The 22,334-nt window shown below is 36.7% G+C and overlaps 1 non-coding gene across 1 annotated transcript; it reads right to left on the bottom strand.

Moving 5' to 3' along the window:
- Nucleotides 1–10,306: 10,306 nt before the first annotated feature.
- LOC112129288 (small nucleolar RNA U3) lies at nucleotides 10,307–10,526 on the bottom strand. The gene has a single exon (XR_002911695.1). It is a non-coding gene; the product is annotated as a small nucleolar RNA U3 (small nucleolar RNA).
- Nucleotides 10,527–22,334: the final 11,808 nt, after the last annotated feature.

Genomic DNA, 22,334 nt, shown 5'->3' with positions numbered 1-22,334 from the left:
ATCCACCATTCTTTTTCTTTTTTCTTTTTTTTTTTTTTTTTTTTTTTTTTGAGATAGGCTTTCACTGTGTTCCCCAGGATGGAGTGCACTGATCACTCCTCACTCCTCTGGAGTAGCTGGGATGACAGGTCACCACATCCAGCTGATTTTTTTATTTTTTAATTTTTTTGGTAGAGATAGGGTGTCCCTGTGTTGTCCAGGCTGGTCTCAGTCCTCCACCTTGGCCCCCCAAAATGCTAGGATTACCAGCATGAGCCACCGCACTTGGTCATTCTTTTTCGTATTAACATAGTAGCATAATTGGGTCATAATAGGAAGCAGAAATAACACTGAAACTTGGAAAATTGGAGAACAGTTTACAAATAAATTATCCGCAAACATGAGTTATTATATAGGGGAACAACAAGGAGATAGTTTAGTAACCCAAGCTAGTATCAGTGGAGCTGTCACATCTATAGGCTCAAAGAAATGAGGAATGTGATGGCTATTGTTACCTGAACTTGGAAGGAAGAAGTCATGTAGAAGAGTAGTGATACAGTTAGCCTAAGGCCAAAAGGGAATGAATGCTGCGACCTCATGCTCCTCTCCTCTGGTGCCATGCGGGGGTTCCCAGTGGCCAAATCCAACCAGCAGCCATGGAATCTAGAAGCCCAGTGGTATAGTCTATATAGGTTGGTCTCCACCAGCAAAGAACAGAGCAGAGAAAGGGTAAGCAACTGGAAGACATCTGCTATACATGCTTCTGCTCCATGCTTTTTGCAGTTAAGGATATATGTTGGAGATCCTTCCATCCATCAATACCTACAGATTTCTATCCATTCTTTTGAAAGAGGTAATCTATTCCATTGTGAATAAAACATAATTTATTTAATTGGTCTTCTATTGCTAAACATTTAGATTGATCTTTTGTCTTTTATGAACACAAACACTATAATAAATATGCTCGTATACATGTCTTCATGCATATGTGTTCTATATCTTTGATATAAATTCCTAAAATGGAATTGCTTCTTATTAATTTAGGTCAAAATGGAATTTTAGTGCTTATTTATCTCAACAGGAAAAAATGAAATTACTCTTACATTTGGGCATAAAGTTTTCAAAAACTGGTTATAAGTGCTATTGCCCCAAATCCAAATTGTTTATTGCTTGAATATCTAAATTCTTTTTGATTTTTAGAATGGTATAATAGTGTAGAAGTTACAAAAATAACATGTACTCAGGAGCTAGGGAGCCTGTGCTGGAATCCTGGCACTGATGCATGACTGTGGGCAAATTTTATAACTTCTTTTTTTTTTTTTTTTTTTGTTTTTGAGACAGAGATTCACCCTTGTTGCCCAGGCTGGAGTGCAGTGGCACAATCTCAGTTCACTACAACCTCTGCCTCCCGGGTTCGAGTGATTCTCCTGCCTCAGCCTCCCAAGTAGCTGGGATTACAGGTGCACACCACCATGCCCAGCTAATTTTTGTGTTTTTAGTAGAGACGGGTTTCACCATGTTGGCCAGGCTGGTCTCGAACTCCTGACCTCAGGTGATCCACCTGCCTTGGCCTCCCAATGTACTGGGATTACAGGCATGAGCCACTGCGCCCGGCCTTATAACTTCTTTATGTTTCACTTTCCTTATCTGTAAAACAGGTATACCAGTAATAACAGTAGCTACCTCGAAGGGCTTTGGAGGGGCTCAAATGAATTCATGTATGTAGATTGCTGAGACTTGTACCTAGCACTATGTAAAAGTTTTGCTGTTATTATTGTACAATAGTTATCCTTTAACAGCTGCTTCTTCTTGCCACCATTTTTATAAAGACTTCTATTTGTCCCTTGTATACATCTTGCAAATATCTACCTTTCAGATCTTCTCACTTTTCTCTATGCAACTACTTACTTTATTTCTTTCAATATTTTTTCACTTATTTCTCCAAGCAACCTCTTCAAACTTGCCCTAACCTACCATGATATATCAATAGTATATCAGAGCTTTTTTATATGTTGTTTTTATTGATATATGTTTATTCATCTATATGATGCTATAATATATATTGATGCACAAAACATGAGACCCACTACTCTTGTTAGTGGCTTTGGGTTTACTCTGGGTCACACCAATGGCTAACTCAGTTGATCTCTGCAGTAGTAACAAACAATGCTTATTTAAACAGCATGCCTTCCAAAGGCCTTAGGTTTTGTTTGTTTGTTCTTTTTTTTTTTTTTTCCGAGACGGAGTCTCGCTCTGTCGCTCAGGCTGGAGTGCAGTGGAGCGATCTCGGCTCACTGCAAGCCCCGCCTCCCGGGTTCACGCCATTCTCCTGCCTCAGCACCCCCAGGTAGCTGGGACTACAGGCGCCTGCCACCGCGCCCGGCTAATTTTTTGCATTTTTAGTAGAGACGGGGTTTCACCGTGTTAGCTAGGATGGTCTCGATCTCCTGACCTCGTGATCCGCCCGCCTCGGCCTCCCAAAGTGCTGGGATTACAGGCGTGAGCCACCGCGCCCGGCTTTTCATTTGTTTTGTTTTTACTAACATATTTGAGACTTACAGCATCTGCTAATTTATCTAAACTTCTCTTCAACTATTGTACTTTCAGCCTTCACCATAACTTCACGTAATGATTATATAAAATTACCCTTTCCTCTTCTTTATCTCCAAACTAAGTTTTCCAAACTTGAAGGGGTACCTCCTAATTCTGGAATTGCAATTTTCATTAAAAAGTTGTTTCCTCTACCAAGACTGCATGATTTTGCAAACTAATATCATTTACTCTCTCCAAACAATCATTTTTAGATTTATCCTAATAATGGGACAAAATAAAATTCAAATGGGCAGAGAAAATATAGTTTCCTTATTTTTGCTCTTGTCATGCTAACTTGAAGTCCATTCTGGTTTCTCTCTTAATCTAAGCCAATAGGGGTCATTAGATAGTCCTTAATATCCAGAGGAAAAATGCTTATCTCTCAGAAATTTTGGTCTCTCACCCTTCTGACCATCTCCTCTCCAACGTGACATCTCAAGAAACTTTTGAATTCTTGTAGGAGGGGTACAGGATAAGGCTTTTTATTTCATTGTCACTTGTTCATCTAGGCTGCCACTCACTATGTTGGCTTTTGGTGGCTGAAGTCTACAGCTGTTATAATACATACGATGACGTGTCTCTGATTTATTGGCACCCAGTGGTGCATTCTGATCTGCATGTCCTTCCCTCAGCCCTTGCTGACTCCTCAGGCACTGCCACTGCCAGAGGCTCCGTCCAGTCAGCCTCTAGGCCAGATGGTCTGCCTTTGCCATGGAGTCACATCATCCTGTTCAGAATGCACCTTGGAAGGTCCACTGTATTCATGCCACTTAGGAACTTAGAGGGACTCGGAAGGGCGAAATAAACCATCTGGCGGCCAGCTACAACATTCGGGCTTGTTAAGTATCTCAGGTTGGCATAGGACCATTCTCCTTCTGGTATTTTCTTCAATGTATCTGTATATATACCAAAAGACAACTTTCTCTGAAGGGTCACCTCCAAATTGGGGATGAAGTATGGAGAAAGGGACCATTGAGGTACTTTCCTTCCCCTTCTCCACTCTTTCCATCTTCCTAATTTCTTCCATAATACCCTGGGTCTAAAAGGAGTAGATTGCTCCCTTTCACTGTGTCATATCTTTCTTCTACCTAAGCCTAACAGGGAGAAGAAATATTCTCTGGGAGAAATAGGGAAAATAACTTGAGCACGTGCTCTAGGCTTGGTTCTTGAAAAAAATAAGAGAAAAAAGAATAATTTAGACATTCCTCTCTCAAGAAAATAGCTTTTTATGACCATTATAAGACTATTTTGTGGAAATTTTCAAATTGATATTTCATTGATACAAAACTACATTTAAAATGTCAGGATCTGTACATTTTGGATCCTTTTGTAATTATCCTAATTCTCTTTTACAACCACCTGACCTCTTGCCTTCTTCCTTACTAGGAGTTTCCTTGGGTCAATCAGAAAGGAGGTCATGAACTTAGAAAAGTAAAAGAAAAAAGCAGACTATTTCAGAATATTACCTCCAATACACTTACCTAATTAATTAATCTATTTGATAATACCTACATTCCTTATAGCAAATTAGGTAGAGCCTACTCTTAGATCTTCACATATTATCATTCTGTGACACCCCCACTGAATCTTTCTTAAGCTTCAACATATCTATCTTACCAAGGCACAGTGACGGCACTGCAAGAAAGTGTTCCTGGTTCAGATGAATTATGACATCATGCTGTGGTTCAGAGAAAGGATAATGTCTTACTTTTTCCTGATAATACTTATTATTGTGCAGATCTCATTTTCTGTGGTTCCCTATTACTGATAACTGATGCTGAGCATATGAGCTCAAAGCTGATTAAGGTACTTATCAGTGGGAATTCCACTGACTGCAACAGGTGGCTGTGGTGAGATGTTGGGAGAGAGGAAAGATAGAGGCAGGCATTGGTTTCCTCATTTACTCTGAACCTGTCATCAAATTATATTAGGTTAAGAAGCTAGAAAATGGTTAGCAACAGTTGATGAAATCAACTTTGCCTTGTATTGACTCTAATTGAAACAAGTTGTAGAACCAACATTATGACAGGAATGTCAGAAATATAAAGAGGAAAAAATACTATGTCTTCATGTTACCAAGTGAACATGTTTTATTTTTTATCTTCCCATTCCTATTCATATTTATTATATCATGTGTAATACATAAAATCTTACTGAGAGTAACACTTTCAACATGAATTGGATTTCTCATAATATATTTATGCTCTAATTAAAGACAATTTGACTTTGTAAGATTGAAAAAACTTTTTACCCAGAGAAGGTCGAGGCTACAGTGGGGCCATGATTCCAACGCTGCAATCCAGTCTGGGCAGCAGAGCGAGACCCTGTCTTTAAAAAAAAGGTTGGGAAAAGCTTTAAGACTAACAAATCAGGACTGACTAGTGTTTAAAAAAATGATGCTTTTTTCTTATGAAGAACTTATCACTGTAATTGGTCTTACTGTTAAAATAGCCTAGTTAGTTGATGGGGAGGATACTAATTTACCATGACAAATATATTAATTTCCTGGTGTTGCTTTTTAAATAAACAGAATCAAATTATTTTTTGTCTTAAAAAATACCCTTGAGATTATTTCTTGTGATGGCGTATAAATGTCTTTAAGCTTTTGTCATTTAGTTATCACATCATTTCTAGTCTTTCCCAACAGCCTTAAAAGATAATTATCATTCTTGAAGATTTTACCGGCTATATTTGGCCCTTTGCTCTTTGAATTTTTGGCTTATTTGCGAACTAGTTGACATTTTTCTGATATTTAGTCTGCTTATCTATGAACATAATATATTTTTAAATTTATTTAGGTCTTCCTCCTACATGTCCTCAATAATAAATTATAATTTTCTCCATAGGTTTGCATGTTTGAATAATTTACAGTTTCTTTATATTTCTGTTGCTATAAAATGTGTAATGTTTTTAAATTTTAAATGAACATTGTTGGAGTATAATTTTTATACAATAAAAATTTAAGTGTACATTTTGATGAGTTTTGACAAAGGTATATACCAATATAATCACCACTCTAATCAAGACATACAGAACAATTCTTTCATGCTTATTTGTAGGCAGTCCCAACCTCCACCCCAGCCACAGAAAAACACTGGTCTTCTTTTTGCCATTTTGGATTTGTTTTGTCTCCTCTGTAATTTCTTTTATTTTATTTTATTTTATTTTATTTTATTTTTTTCTATTATTATTATTATTATTATACTTTAGGTTTTATGGTACATGTATAAATGGAATCATACAGTGTTTATTCTCTTGTTTCTGGCTTCTTTGCTTAGCAAAATATTTTTTAGATTTACCTGTTGTCAATGAATGAGTTCATTCTTTCTTATTTCTGAGTACTATTCACTACTGAATAGTACCCAAAATACTATTTGTTTATCCATTTAATTGTTGATGTGAATTTGATTGTTTTTAGTTTAGGGCTATTAAGAATAAAGCTTCTGGCCAGGTGCGGTGGCTCACACCTTTAAATCCGAGTACTTAGGAGGCCAAGGCAGGCAGATCCCTTGAGTCCAGGAGTTTGAGACTAGTGTGGGAAACATGGCAAGACCCCTATCTCTACAAAAAAAAATGCGAAAATTAGCCGGACGTTGTGGTGCACACCTGTAGTCCCAACTACTCAGGATGCTGAGGCAGGAAGTTCTTTTGAGTCTGGGATGTGGACATTGCAGTGAGCCAAGATTGTGACACTGCACTCCAGCCTGGGTGGCAGAATGAGACCCTGTCTTAAAAACAAAAAAAGAAAAAGCGAAAGAAAGGAAGGAAGGGAAGGGAAGGGGAGGGGAGGGAAGGGAAGGAGAGGGGAGGGGAGGGGAGAGGGGAGGGCGAGGGGAGGGGAGAGAGGAGGGGGAGGGGAGGGGAAGCAAGGGAAGGGAGAAAGATGGAAGGAAGGAAAGAAAAGAAAAAAAGAAAAGAAGGAAGGAAGTAGGGAAGGAAGGAAGGAGGGAAGGAAAGAAGGAAGGAAGGAAGGGAAAAGAAAAAGAATAAATCTTCTATGAACATTTGTGTACAAGAGTTTTTTTGGACATCTGGCCCTAATTTTAAGTCCGGAGTAGTATCATAAAAACAATCATTAATGTAGGACAGGACTCAGTTTATCATCATAATATGCCTTGGTGTAATTTTTTTGTTTTCATTCTACTTTGGATTTATTGGGCTTTTTTTTATCTCTAAGTTTATAATTTTCATCAAATTTGGAAAATGTTCATGAGTATATTTTTTTTCTGCTTTCCCACTTTCTCCTCTTTGGGATCTCCAATTAATCATGTTAGACCACTTAAAATTGTCTCACAGGTTACTGAAGTTCTGTTTAAATTTTTCAACTTTTTTTACTCTGTGCTTTAGTTTCGATAATTTCTTTTCTATCTTTTCAAGCTTACCGATGTTTTCTTCTAGAGTGTATAATCAGTTATTAAGTTCATCTAGTGAATTTCTCATTTCAGAAATTGCATTTTTCAGCCCTAGAAATTTCTACTTTAAAAATCTTTCATTGTCTCATTGTGTTCATGTTTTCCTTTAAATCCTTGTACATACGTATAAAGCTGTTTTTAAGATCCTGTCTGCTAATGCCATCATCTCTGTCATTGCTGAGTTGTTTTTTATTGAATTTATGTTCTCTTGGCTTTGTGGCATATTTTTCTGTTTATTTTTGTGTCTAGTTTTTTTTTTTGTTGTTGGTTGCTAGATATTGTGAGTGTTATACCATTGAACATCTGAATTTTTATGTTTTTCTTTAAAGAATAGTGTGTTTATTTTTGCAGGTCATTAGTTACTTGTAGACCAGCTTGATCCTCCTGAGTCTTGGTTTTTAGCTTTGTTAGGGTAGGTCTAGAGTATCCCTTAATCTAAGGCTAACTTAGCCCTACAGTTAAGGAATGATCTTTCTGCAGACTCTACTGAATGAACTAGGTGTTCAAAAAGTCCTCTCCACTCTGACTAGCCAGAGCTCAGTGGTCTCCCAGCCTTTTGGGGGCTCTGTGAATTGTTCAGCTTACAACTTTCTTGTAGTTGTTCTTTGCCTAGCCTCATGAATTATCATCCTATATAAATAAACAAAATGGTATATAGCGAAAAACTCAAGAAGACTTTTATGCAGATTTCTGGAAATTTATTTTGTTAATATGGTGAAATATATTAATTTTCAAAAGTTAAATCATCCTTACACTTTTGGGGATAGACTCAAGTTGTTTATAGTGTCTTTTTTCCTCCACTGCATTTAATATGCTAAAATTTAATTTAAACATTTTCCATCTATGTTAATCAATAAAACAGGCCCATAATTTCCCTTCTCATACTCTTCTAATCTAGTTTTGGTACTAAAATGATATTAGACCCATAAAATAAGTTGAAGAACTACTGTTTTGCATAATAATTGAAGTGTGTTTTTCTTTGGTAGAATTTTGCCTGAACCTGTTTTTCTGCATAAGCAAATTTTAAATAGCTGGTTCAATTTCTCTAATTTTCAAATTTATGACTTCTTCATATTCTTTTAAATAAAGGCATAACATATGTAAGGAAAGAGCATCAAGCTTAAGTGTACAACTCGATACATTTTTACATATATTATACATTACGATAATACATTATACAGACAAATACATAGATACAGAGAGCCATCTACCAAACAGATAAAGACTTAGAACATTTCTACTACTCAGAAAGGTTCCTTAGCATAATATCCTGAAGGTTTATCCATGGTGTCACATGTTGCAGAATTTACTTCTTTTTAAAGGCAGGATAATATTCCATTATATGCATATACCATATTTTCTTTATCCATTTATCTGCTGATGGACATTTAGGTTGTTTATGTATCTTAGCTATTATGAATAATGCTTCAATGAACAAGGGAGTGCAGATATCTCTTTGAGATCCTCATTTCAATTCTTTTGGATATATACCCAGAAATGAGATTGTTTGATCATATGGAAGATATATTTTTAATCTTTTGAGGAAATTCCATACTGTTTTCCTTAGCAGCTGTGCCATTTTGCATTCCCACATTATGCTAAGTGAAATAAGCCAGTCACAGAAGGATACATGCTGCGTGAGTCCAGTTACATGAGGTACCTAAAATAGTAAAATTCATAGAATCAAAGAGTAGAATGGTGGTTGCCAGGATGTAGGGGGAGAGGAGAAGGTGGTGGAGTTGCTAATCAATGGGCTGAGAGTTTCAGTTAAGCAAGATGAGTAAGTTCTAGAGATCTGCTGTAAAGCATTGTATCTATAGTTAACAATAATAATACTGTATTGCAGTCTCGAAAATTTTAGAGGAAAGATCTCATGTTAAGTGTTCATACCACAAAATTGTGGCGTTATTGTTAAGATTTTTTTTTTTTTGCACCTTTCTCAATTAGTACCTTACCTCCTACTATTCTGAATTCTATCACTGTAGATAGTTTTGTCTATTCCTAAAATTCTTATAAATGGAATCAAATAGTGTGTGTGTAAAGCGTTTAGCTTCTTTTGCTCAACATAACATTTGTGAGATTCGGCAGTGTTGTTCTGTGTACCAGTAAGTCATTCTTTTTAATTGCCCTATAATATTCCATTGTTTAAATATAACAGAATTCATCCATTCTCCTGTTAATGGACATTTGAATTGTTTCCTGTTTGGAGCTGTTATAAATAAAGCTGCCACAAACATTCTTATACAAGCTTTATAGTGAAAATATGCACTCATTTCTCTTAGGTAAATACTTAGGAATGGAATTGTTGGGCTAAATGATAGGCATGTGCGTAGCTTTAATAATACACTGGTCTCCCTTTATCCATAGAGAACATGTTCCAAGACCCCCAACAGATACCTGGAACCCCAGATAGTACTGAACTCTATATATGCTATGTTTCTTCCCATACAGTCCTATGAAAAAGTTTAATTTATAAATTAGGCAGAGTAAGATATTAACAACAATACCTAATAATAGAACAATTATAACAATATACTGTAATAAGAGTTATGTAAATATGGTCTCTCTCTGTCTCTGTCAAAATATCTTAACATTTTCAAACTGTGGCTGACTATAGATAGCTGAAACTGTGGAAAACAAAACCATGGGTAGGGAACTACGATCTTGCCAAACAGTTTTCCAAAATCACTGTAACAATTACACTCTTGCCAGCAATACACGAGGGGAAGAATTCTTCCACAACCTTGCGCACCCTTGTAATGTGACTCTTTTTAATGTTAGTCATTCTTGTGTGTATGTACTAGTATTAAGATATTACTTTGGTTTTCATTTGCATTTCCCTGATTTGGAATGATGTTGTGTACCTTTCTGTACTCTTAGTATTTATTTGAATATTCATTTTTTTGAAGCGTTTCTTCATGTATAGGATTTTGTTATTGTTATCAAGTTCAAACTAATAATCAGAGAACATGGGTCTTTTTTGTTTTTGTTTTTGAGTTTTTGATGCTTATATTTTTATATGTATAGAAGTTTGCTTTGTGACACTTTTTTTTCGGTTACAGTTGTGTGTTTGTAAAGCATATACTCTAATTATTGGGTTGTTCACATCTTCTACATTTTACCTAATTTTTATTTTCCTGAATTACTGAGAAAAGTGTGTTAAAATCTTCCATCATGTTTATGGCTTTTTCAATTTCTTTTTGTAATTCTGTCAATTTTTTACTTTATATACTTTGAAGCTATTTATTAAATACATACGTGTTTTAAATAGTTATACCTTCCTGTTGAATTTTTTTTTCTTTTCTTTTTTAACAAGAAAGGAAACCACTCAGACTGAATTCTTTCCCTCTTACTCTCCTGGAGGAAGAGAAGAACCACCATCAACGGTACATGGTGGTTGCAGTGAAGCAACAAGAGCCTGCTTCATGCTCAGGCGACAACACTAAGACTCCTCCTCATGGCTTCCAGCGCTCTACATGTTTAGAGAAACTTCTCTAGTAATGAACCCTATAGAATGATCATGATTCTTGAAAGTATCGTCTTGAATTTTTCTTTTTTATCACTATTTGTCCCTTCCCTCCCCTCTCCTCCCCTCCCCTCCCCTCTCCTTTCTTCTCCTCTCCTCTCCTCTCCTTTCCTGTCTCTGTACCCAGGCTGGAGTGCAGTGGCACAATCCCCACTTACTGCAACCTCCGCCTCCCAGGTTCCAGAGATCCTCCAGCCTCGGCCTCCTGAGTAGCTGGGATTACAAGCACCCACAACCACACCTGGCTAATTTTTTTTGTATTTTTAGTAGAGATGGGGTTTCACCATGTTGGCCAGGCTGGTCTTGAACTCCTGGCCTCAAGTGATCCTCCTGCCTTAGCCTCCCAAAATGCAGGGATTACAGGTGTGAGCCACCATGCCCGGCCTTGTTTGGTTTCTTTCTTATTCCCAATAATGCTTGATGTCTGGTGTGACTAAAATATATTCACTTTATTTTGGCTAGTAGTAATATTTGCATGGGATGCTTTTTCATCTTGTACTCACAACATTTCTGTGCCCTTGTGTTTTAAGTACACCACTTGTAAGCAACATATAATTTGATTTTATTGTTGTTTTAAAATACAATCTTCCATTAAAAAATCTGTCTATTTTCAATCTGTCCATTTTAAAAGTTAAACTTTTAACTGGAGAGTTTAGTATAATTAGTGATGTATTTGGATTTTTTTTTTTTTGTCAGTTGAAATCCCAGAAGGAAATACATGGCATCATTTAAAAAAAAAAAAAAAAAAAAAAAAAAAGCACTTACAAAAGTACAGTCTGGGTATAGGAACACTAAAAGGAAAGTAACCCAGAGCTCATAATGGCAGGCTTCATTTCCACCAAAAGTGCTGGGGGAATGAGAGAAAGGAGTAGTTACTGGGACCTAGAGTCAGAGAAGGCTATGTGTAGAGTGACCTGACAAGAACTGAGACCTTCGATTAAGGAATCAGACAGTCTGATGTAATCCTGCAGTGAGAAAGCTGGGGAAGTGGATACTTAACCTCACTTTTCTTCTTTCTGATCTTCTGCTCTTCAGAAACAAGAGAGCAAGGAAGTCTCTGATTTTGTCCAGGGGAGTCAATCTCTCAGGCCACACAGCAGGGTAGAAAAGCATATATAGATGGTGAATCTGGAAAGGCAAACAAGGATACCCAGTCCACATGTCTACTGTATTAATTTGTGTTTTCTATTTATCCTTTTAAAAATTTGCTTTATTTAGGTATGGTTGGCATGCAATAAACTGCACTTAAATAAAACATACATGACAAATTTAGACAAACATATACACTCTTGAAACCATCACCACAATCAAGATAATAAATATAACCATCACTCCCACCAAAATTCCTTATTTTCCTTGGTTTATCCCTCCCCATGGCTCCTAACCTCCATGCCCAACAATCACTGATCTGCTTTTGGTCACAATAGTTAAGTGTGCAATTTCTAGAATTTCATATACATGAATTCATATTACATATATATTTTTTGTCTAGCTTCTTTCAGTGAGCATAATTATTTGAGATAATTCATGTCGTATGTGTCAATAGTTCATTGCTTTTAATTGCTGAGTAGTATTCCTTTGTATGGATATACCACAAATTGTTTTTCTGTTTACCTTTTGATGGACATTTTGGTTGTCTTCAGCTGTTGGCTATTACAAATAAACCTATGAACATTTGCTTTCAAGTCTTTCTATGGACATATCCTTTCAATTTTTTAAAATTAAATACCTAAGAGTTGAGCTGGATCATATGGTAGTTATATATTTAACATTTTAAGAAACTTCCAAGTTTTCTACCAGCAGTATATGAAAGTTCCAGTTCCTCCACATCTTTGCCAACACTTGGTGTGGTCCATCTGTTTTATTTCAGCCATTTTGATAGTGGGCAACGGTGTCTGATGTGGTTTTAATGTGAATTTCCTAAATGTCTAGTGCTATTGTGTATCTTTTCATGTACTTTCTTGTAATTTATATGTCTTCTTTGATGAAGTACCTATCTAAATCTTTTGCCCATTTAAAAAATTTGTTTTTTTGTTTTCTTATTATTGAGATTGGAGAGTTCCTTATATATTATGGACACTTTTTTTAAAATCAGATATATGATTTGCAAAGATTTTCTTCTAAACTGCAGCATGTCTTTTTATTGTTTCAAAAGTGTCTTCCAAAGGGAAGAATTTCATATTTCCTATGAAATCCAATTTATCTGCTGGGCATGGTGGCTCACACCTGTAATCCTAGCACTCTGGGAGGTTGAGGTGGGTGGATTGCATGAGCCCAGTAGTTTGAGACCAGCCTGGGCAACATGGGAAAACCCCATATTTACAAAAAATACCAAAAAATGAGCTGCGCATGATGGCACATGCTTGTAGTCTCAGCTACTCGGGAGACTGAGGTGACAGAATCACCTAAGCCAGGGAAGTCAAGGCTGCAGTGAGCTGCGATTGCACCAACGCACTCCAGCCTAGGAAGTGAGGGACCCTATCTCAAAAGAAAATAAAATTTCAGTTTATCAACTTATTCTTTTATACGTCATGCTTTTGGTGTCACATATAATAAATTGTTGCCTAACCCAAGGTGGCAAAGTTTTTCTCTTATATTTTTCTCTAGAAATGCTATGGTTTTAGATTTTACATTTAGGTCTACGATCCATTTGAGTTAGTTTTTCATATGGTATAGAGTATAAATTAACTTTCATTTTTTAATAGAGATATTAAATTGTTCCTGCATCATTTGTTGAAAGATTATCTTCTCTCCAATAAATTGCCAGTCCACTTTTGTCACAAATGTGCAAGTCTGGCCACACATGGTCTATTTCTGGACTCCAGTCTGTTCTGTTGATTTGTCCATCTTGATAGCAATAACATCAAGTCTTGAGTGCTATAACTTTATATTAAGTCTTAAAATCAGTTATTAGTCCTTCTGCTTCATTCTTCTTTGTAAAAGTTGTTTTAGCTAGGCCTTGCTTTTAAAATTTGTTAGGTGGGAATGCAGAATGCTCAGTTTAGTGCTAATTATTTCCCACTAATGATAAAGGACCCTTCCAAGTAGTCTGTAAAATGCACCATTAATTTTGCATTTTCCAGTATGGCTGCTGGATATAGAAATTCTTTCTGGCCCCGTGTAAGCACCTGGTACTGTTTCCTCTCATCGTTTCGGATTGTCCTTTTCCTGGCATCAGCTAGTTTTCTTATACACGTATTGATTCACATTTTGCTGAATACTTGAGGGCATCCTCTATATTTATTTTACTTTAGGCAATACTTCCTCCCAAGATTTATCAGGAAGATTACTAAATAATAAGTCTTTTAGAGAGTGTGTATAATACGTGATTTAAAGCAAAAATAATGTAACTTTATTTCCACTGGATGACTTACAAAATGCTTCAGAAAATGGAGTTCTGATGCCATTTTGGTCCTCAGGGCATATGGATAGATTCAACACAATGATTATTCAGTATCTTGAGTCAATCTGGTTAGTGACTAACAACTTTTTCTAATAGAATTCTTGATTCTCACCCTGGCCAATCCTGCCTTGTGTCCAACCATAAAAAATCTGGTTAATGTCCTAATAATACTAGAGAGCTCTTTCTGTCTTTTTCTGACAAATTGCTTAGCACAATCAGAGCAGTTCCCTTTAGACTAGCAGCAAGAAATAGTGCTTTCTGTTCCTCTGTCTGATGGTTCATTTGGCTTATTATTTTAAATTGGGCATAATAAGCTTCCCAGGATGATTTTCCTTCAGCGTTGACTGGTCTTTGCATTGGCTGATTACACAAATTGACCATATTGCCACTTGTTTCTGGTTCTTGAGGCTAGAAACTTGATTTGGGATTCCATGATGGAAAGGAATACTGTGATCCTTCTGGCTTAAAAGAGACTTTCTTTGCTTGGCTGTTAGCTGAAAAGGGATCTAAACAAAGTTGCCAGAAATTTCCTTCTCTTCCTCATATTGCCTTTAGTGTTTATTATTCATTGTATTAAATCAATACTTTGATAATTAATGCTTCTACGCCTGCTACACTCTTGATATTTTGTTTCTCCGCTTGCTGAATTATGGGTTTGCTAATATAGTTTGTCTGTTTTTTGTTTGTTTGTTTTTTTTTTAAGCTGAGGAACTTTAAGCAGGTGAGGTTCCTTTTGCAAAGCCTAGTTGGCAGTGCCATTTAGTCTGAAATTTTGGGATTTATTCTGTATCATTTTGTATAATATTAATTGATTTGAAGTTAATTGAAGTTTCTTTAGTTTCTGAGAATCTACATTGAGCTTTAATGCAATAAAATAAAACATCTTAATTGTTTGCCTCGCTCACTCATATGTGTACATTTAACAGTGTGAACTTCAAAGTTAAATTATTGGGAGGGTTCAATCGAGGAGAGGGCATTAAGATGTATTTCCCTTCCTTATGTCTCTTTCCTAAGAAGACTGTTCCAATTAAGTATAATAGAAAACAACGTATAGAGCACAGACCTTTATTGCAGCAAATAACATAGAATAGGCATAGGAAGTCCCAATGATGTAAGCAGTAGACATCTCTTGGATGTTTTCTTGTCCAGCTTCCATCATGTTTATCACCACTTACTGCTCTTAACTTCTGTAAGATAACTTCTACTGAGTAAGAAAAGCCATCTCAAATCATTTAATCATCCAAGGGCCAGCAATTACTCTTATACCTAGCTATCTATGAATATGGTTATTAATAACTTCTAAATCTAAACTCACTCATGAGTATAGTTTTTTAATTCTTGGAATAATGCCCCTTTAGAAATTAATTTTGGGGCATCCATTAGATAATTTTCCATTAAATGACTTATTCTTATTACTTCAACATTCATCTGTCAGAGAATATAAAAGGAGTCACTTCTGATTTTACCTGAGATTCTTACTTCCCAAGGTAGCCAATAACCAATCTTGGGGTGGGAAAAAAAGGACTAAGGAGGCAAAATACCTGGACTCACTTTGAAACCTGGCTTTCACACATGGGGACCTCATTATCTAATTACTGCATTTAAGTTCTAAAGTTATTAGGCAGTCTAGGGAAAAGTGGTCATCACCCAGAAATGTCCATTACTGAACTAACCACTTATACAACTAACCCCCATCCAACTAGCTCTCCTGGCTTAGCAGAACATTTATATTACCCTATTGTGTCAATGTCTTGGTTAGTCTCTCACTGACTATCAAATATTATAAAAAGTCAACAAAGTGATACAATATAATACAAATTGACTGCAAAGAGAAATTATACATATTTCAAAAGTTGTAGAATTTTATGAAAGAAATGAAAGTAATGTTGGTGAACTGCATAAATCACATTTTAAGCCACTGTTTGACATATAGGGATCTGGCAGAGTTAATTTAACAATCAGAGAAGAGAAATCAAGAAGGAGGATGATTAAATAGAGAATGTGAATATCAAAGTCTTAGTAAGACCCTCAGAAAAACCTAATTTAAAAAAACTTCAAATATTTTCCAAGTGATAGTCTTGGGTTGCAGAAGTGAAATGTGAAATGATGGGTGTATTATACTGCCTTACAATTTTCTTGGGAAAATTACAACAAAAGTCAATACTTGATTTACTCTTGCTTCTGAGTACTGCATTGAATTATAAAATATATTTTGTTACTTATAAAATAAAATGCATTTGCTTCAATAATTTTTGCTTTAATTTTTACAATTGTTCTCAGCAAATCCTTTTGAAATATGTTTTTATCAAATTATAGTTCCATTTTAAGTGGATTCACTGGGAGATGCCTTTTGCTGACACCAATTAACCCTGGGCAATGGGAACCTCTCAGGAAATGAAGTGATCCATTTTCTTCTTCTCTTTCACCATGTTAAATCAAAGTTTAGCCTAAAGCTGTTTCCTTACATATTTTAAGTTCGGCCTAAAGGTTTTTTGTACATCATGAACTCTAACAAGTAGATGTACAAACAGACTGTAACCTGCACTTGTGCCAATCACTGAGTTTTGGACAATCAACTGTAGCCAACTGTTTGAACTGCGTTCAAATAAGGCAAATGCCGAGCTGTACCCAATCCAGCTGTTTCTGTACCTCACTTCTGTTTTCTGTACCTCACTTTCCTTTTTCTGTCTGTAATCTTATCCACCATGTGGCTGTGCTGGAGTCTCTGAGCCTATCCTTGCTCAGAAGGCTGCCTGATTTGCGAATCGTTCATTGCTCCATTAAACTCATTTAAATTTAATTCAGGTGAAGTTTTCATTTTATCAACTCTCCTCCACTCTCCACTCCATCCCCCGTTTAGCTCATTGCTTTCTCTACCTCTGTCCTTGCCGTTGTTTGGTTTTCTTCTTTCCTAGCTATCATCTCCTTTGGTGAGGCTCCAGCTCCCGGAAAACCAGAAGGGTGAGTGCGTGTAGTTGGTTTCCTGAGATGCTTGGTGAACTGCTGACATCTTTGCAATTTCACTCTATTAGGAAATATGGAAAATGCATTTTTATGTTTATATCCCTACCCTTATTCCTAACCATTTAAAACAAATCATATTACATGAAGGCTGGTTTACTTTTACTAAATCTTCTTAGGAAGGATAAAAATTGCTATAGTGATAATTAGCTAGGCCCTCCTTAAGGAGAAAAATTGAGGCAGAAAGTTCCAGAAGGAGAGAGTAAGAGGGTCAGGTCTTTAAAAATGTCACCTGATCCCTTTTGAGAATCAGTCTTGAGATTTGTACATGGTAAATGCTCAATAAATATTCACAGATGGGCTAATTGGCAAATAAGAAGCCAGTCCTAGGACCCAGTGTTTTCTCGTATTGTCAATTCACTCTAGAGTAAAGTCATGAAAATGCCTGGGGCACAGTGCACACTGCTTTTGTTGATTGGGGCTTAGATTATTTGCCAGATTGATCGGTGTTTCTCAACCACACAGGGAGCTTTAAATTCTGATGACCAGGTTGCACCCCAGACCAAACCTTTGGGGAGGGAACCAGTGCTAGTACATATAAAGCTCCCTTGATTATTTCAGTGTGTAGTCAAATTGGAAAACCATCTTCTTAGATGATGATATTTCTATGCACTTTCCTTATGACTCTGAGGTCTCAAGTTTTCCTTTTAACTTTCTCTTCTTTTAAAATTACTTTTACCCCAAAGAAAAGGCATGATGAAGTCCTTATAACTTTCTGCAGCAAGCACCAACACAGGTAATTTGACACTGATGGGGGGGCTCAAAATTGTCCTGGGAGTATGACGAGGCAGAGTGCTCATCCTGGTGGCTGTACTTATCTAATTTAGCACTGGGGTCAGGTTGAAGTCTTTTTCACATACACAGTTCTCAGGTGGACCTGCCTCCACTTCTCTTCCCTGTTACAACTCTGATTACTATGAACGCAGACAGCAGCTCTTTGAAAGGGTGCCAGGGCTTGGAGATTGATGGAGGAGACATCCCTCCTGCAGCTGTGCTCTTTCTCCTTGGCTCCTTCTTGTGTCTGCTGTCAGGCTCACTTCTTGAGATGTTAAGAAAGAAATATCTCCCTGGTTTTCTTCTCCCCAACCCTCATTTTTTTGGGGTGATATGCAGCACAAAACAGTCTAGAAATATTCTTCCTATGCCAAACCACGGTTAAGTGTGAACCTAGAAAACACATGAAGCAGACAAAATTCCTGCCCTGGCAAGAAGCCTACATTTTAAACTGCACATTGAAAAAAGCATTCACTAGGATGTAATGTAAACATTGACTTACAAGCTTTGGTTGCTCCGTGTTTGTGTTGTATAAGTAGCTTGTTGAAACTGAAGGGGAAAGAGATTTATAATCTTACTTATACAAGTCAGGCAATGTTCTGGTGGGGGGAGAGGGATTTTTAGGAGCTCTTTAAGTGAGGATAATGTGAGTATTTGGTCTTAATAAGCAGTGAAATGAAACAAGAGGGTAACATTTAAAGAAAGATTCATTTACTCAGGAAAGCCAAGTTAATGTATTAAATAATGGTATACAGGTGTAAACTATGTCTTATGATACTACTAAGCAAAAGACAATTGCAAATTCTTCTATATCCATTCATTTAAAATAATATTTTTGACATAATAAACATAGCTAACATTTATTGTGTGTTTAGCGTGTATAAAACACATTTATTCTTCAGGAAAATTCTATGTGCTAAGCTACTATACCCACTTTACAGATGAGGCATTGAGAAGTTATGTAACTTGCCAAAAGTCACACAGGTAGTAAGTGGCAAAGCCAGAATCTCGACTTACAGTTCAGCTCTGGATGCCGGGTGCATTAAGTTGACTTTGATTGTTCTGTGTTATTTTGTTTAGTATAACTGCTGATATTGCTTATTCTACTTTCTTGCAACTGAAATAAAATCTTGTGGGTCGAGTCAATTAATTCCACTGGGTTCATTTGAGATGAATGATAATTACTAGTGGCATCTAGTGATGTTTATTCTGCTGATCTGATATAACAAATGGAGAATTTCTGGCAGAACATTGGAGTATCAATTAATTGATTTATTCACAAGTATTCATTTTCCTGAAGTGAAAATTAGATTTTGTTCTTTAATAACTATTTTTTCTTTGATAAAGATAGGATAAATAACAACTAGTAGGTAATTATAATTTATTTAATTTCCATAATAGCTAACTCAAACCCATTTGGAAATGATAAAGAGAGGAAATTTTACACGGATAGTAGGAAGACTACAATAGCTTGAGGAAATCTAGGAAAAGTTATGCAAATGGATGTAGATGCTAGTGAAAAGCTCCTTAAAACATGTAGCAAATGTAGGTAGACTTTCCTATAATCAGTTCAATAGGCATTCAACATTTGTTGTATGTCACAGTTACAATTGAGGACAGTATCTTAGAAATTCAGAATTTAAAGATCTGTAGCAAGTAGTAGAATACCTGGTCCTTATTAGGTACAGGTTGAATATTTGTTGAATGGTTATTACAGAATAAATTAAAATCACTGCCACAAGACAGAAGGAAACGGGCTCAAATTTCTCTTTTTTAAAACAATTTTTACTTCCATATTTTCTACCCAAAATATATGCGGTAGATATCACCAATGAATATTAATTGAGAGGGTCAGATTCAGTTACTCAACATTTCAATTAAAAGATCATCTTGAAAGAAGATGGTAACCACATTTCTTCTAATTTCCTCAGGCAATATAATCAACTACGTTCTGAGTTTCCATTCCTGGTGTTAGTGTTGTTTGCCTTTTCTACGTAATCTTCTTTTTTAACTTGATTTTTGTTCTTTAATTGTTTAAAATATATCACCCACTTTCAACCTCATGAAAGAGCACATATGCACGTGGGGGATTTTACCAAATCACCTAATATCAGTGCTTTTTCTTTTTAATTATCTACTTTTTAGAAGAGATAAGTAATAGTACCATTTCTCCTTTTCTTTCTTTTCTAAATGGCCAACATGTAGGAAGTTGAGAGTCTCTGGTCACTCATTCCGGACACACACAGACACCAGCATCCAGCCTCCTTTTTAACTCAGCATTTTCCATTTTCCATGTGATGCTTTGAATCCAGGTTATCCTTTCTGCTGTTTCTATTCAACCTGATATTGAGACTGGCCTAAGCAGAAGCAAAACCAAACCAAACCAAACAAACAAAAAATCAAGTTGAGTGTCCAGCATCCTTGTCAGCTCCTCTGAGACAGTGGATGGCACCTGGAAAATCAGAGGTGACAATCTTGTGCTCTGGTTTCTGTCCTGTCATGATGGAGATAATAATACCTGTCGCCGAGTAGTTGGTGAAACTCAGGTGAAAGTTATTGCGAATAATGGCCACACAACTGCATGGCTTTAAGCCAGTCCCTTGTTGAATGAGAAGCAAAATCTAATGAGGAGAGTGACTCTCTCTGAAAATGAGATCTTAGGTTTAACAGCTGCAATTCCAAACCTGAAATGGAAGACACGTAGGGCTTTTCTTTGCCTGAGATTTTGGTTGGGGCAAGAAGTGCCCTGAAGTTCGAATTTTCAGTCTGTATCTCAAAGGTAATGTCTAGAATTCAATTTTCTGCTTGTCCTCTTGTTTAGTCAAGGGGAGAAATTTGCTGCTTATGAAGGGTTGAGGGCCTGACACCACTTCAAGAGAGCTCTCCAGGATCACAGGTTAAGGTATCTTCTGCGTAATCTCGTCCTCCCCACACTGCAGACAGCCTCAACCTTGACCTAGAGGGAATTTCCTTTCTAGAGGAGAGCAAGGAAATTCTGTTTCCATGTTAACAGAGGGAGGTCTCCTCCTGTCACTGACTGCTGCTGTTAGCTCTGTGGGCTCTGGGAGCCCAATTATGTGTGGAAACATTATTAAAAGGAGCCAGTGCTCAAACTGGCATGCAGAAGACACGGACACAGATTCCGTCAACAAATAATGGAACGAGCTTGTGTGTTGGTGCACACGTTTGTGGTTTAGAAGATTACCTTTCAACGGGGACTTATTGTGCAATTGGAAATGAGCTGAGACCCCCATTTCTATACCTTTCCTGCTTGGATGGTCTGGATGTCATCAACACAGGCAGCAGAGAAAATAACAGCAGGGTTAACTGTTCATGCAAGTGTAATAATAGTCTTTAACAGAAGAAGAGTAATTACCTTTGTCTAGTTTTCCCTGCTGTAAAATGTAATAAAATAGAGACCAGTGTCTACTGCTGATATGCACCATGCTTCTCTTCTGAAATACACGCCAATGACTCTGAAACACCCTTTGCTCACAAGCTAAATTCACATCTTAATTTTGAAAAATCCATTACTGTTGGGTAGATTCCCTGAATGCATTTGACAGCTCTCAGACCAGTGCTATTAGGCGAGAAATCTCAAAGCTGTGAGAGATTTACAGCCTGGGAGATCACAGAGCATGGGTGGGTGCAGTCCCATCCCCCATCGATTCTCCAACATCATGATGACAGGAGGTATCTATGTAGTGGAAGGAAGAGCTTCAGAGGGGTGGTTTCATTTGGAAATAGAAGCCCCCGTTAGCAGCCGGAAGCAGTGGTGCTGAAAAGCAATCGCTGGTGTCAAGAACTTTCTTAGCTAAGCAGTGCAGCTGGTGGCAATAAATAGCATTCTAATAAAGGAGGATGTTCAATCCATGACATAAGCACATACTGTTTCAACTACCAAACATAATTTATGAGGCTGCATATGTCTGAAATGGATTCCCCCTATACATTTATGAGTAAAAATGCAAAGATTTCAAAAGGAGGAAAAGATCTGCATTTTAAATCAAAGTAAAATGGGAAGATCAATGAGAAGTACACTGCTTTTTAAAAGTACAATATGATACATAACATTTTAAAGATGTGTTGGGTGTCATATTGTACAACTACCTCCATTCCTAAGAAAGATGGATGCTATTTTCTATGATAGTGAATGCTATATTTATGACAAGGGGTCTTATAACACTCCACCTCTTCCCAGAAGCTGCAAAAAGGCAAATGCTTACATTGAATATCTTGGACCTTACTTTGGAAAACATGAGCCCATGTTGTTACCTAAGCCATTGATGAAACCCAGTCGATTTCACATAATCCTTAAAACAGTTCTGAAGGAACTTGAAAATGATGAACCAGAAAAGCCATGTGTACTATTAGGCTTAAACAACAGGGCTCATTTGACCTCTTAACTCATTGACTCTGCATGAGCAAAATAAGTTATTAGTTTTGACATAACCAGTGGTTATTTTACCATCTACTGCTGTTCTTTGTTACATGTTCTATTCATATCACATGTTATTGCTCTTTATAATTATTGTGGAACATAGCAATTGCACAGACTGTATCATATCCCACTGAGATAAACATTGTGGATGAGGGACCTGAAGAACTTGCCTTTGACTTAAAGTTT

This window comes from Pongo abelii, chromosome 16 (genome assembly GCF_028885655.2).
Source record: "Pongo abelii isolate AG06213 chromosome 16, NHGRI_mPonAbe1-v2.0_pri, whole genome shotgun sequence".
Taxonomy (NCBI): Eukaryota; Metazoa; Chordata; class Mammalia; order Primates; family Hominidae; genus Pongo; species Pongo abelii.
The sequence above is the reverse complement of the archived record's forward strand: the minus strand, read 5'-3'. Positions and strand labels throughout refer to the sequence as shown.